Source organism: Pterocles gutturalis, unplaced genomic scaffold (assembly GCF_000699245.1).
Source record: "Pterocles gutturalis isolate BGI_N339 unplaced genomic scaffold, ASM69924v1 scaffold43928, whole genome shotgun sequence".
NCBI classification, from domain to species: Eukaryota; Metazoa; Chordata; class Aves; order Pterocliformes; family Pteroclidae; genus Pterocles; species Pterocles gutturalis.
Genome location: NW_010127253.1, coordinates 1 through 207, shown reverse-complemented (window position 1 = coordinate 207; position 207 = coordinate 1).

Here is a 207-nt window from a genome sequence, read left to right as displayed (position 1 = left end):
CTGGGAGCCCTCAGCCCCTCTTGCACCTCATACTCCTCTTCCTCCCGGCTCTGAGGACAGACTGAGGCTCCACAGGGGGCTGGGACAGGCTTGGGGACATGGCTCTGGCCAGAAGTGGCTCTGCCCTGGGAGTCGGGCTGCCTCGTATGGACTGTGAATAGTGTTTTATAGAAAAAAAATTAATTATTTCGGGCAAGGTGTGCTGGA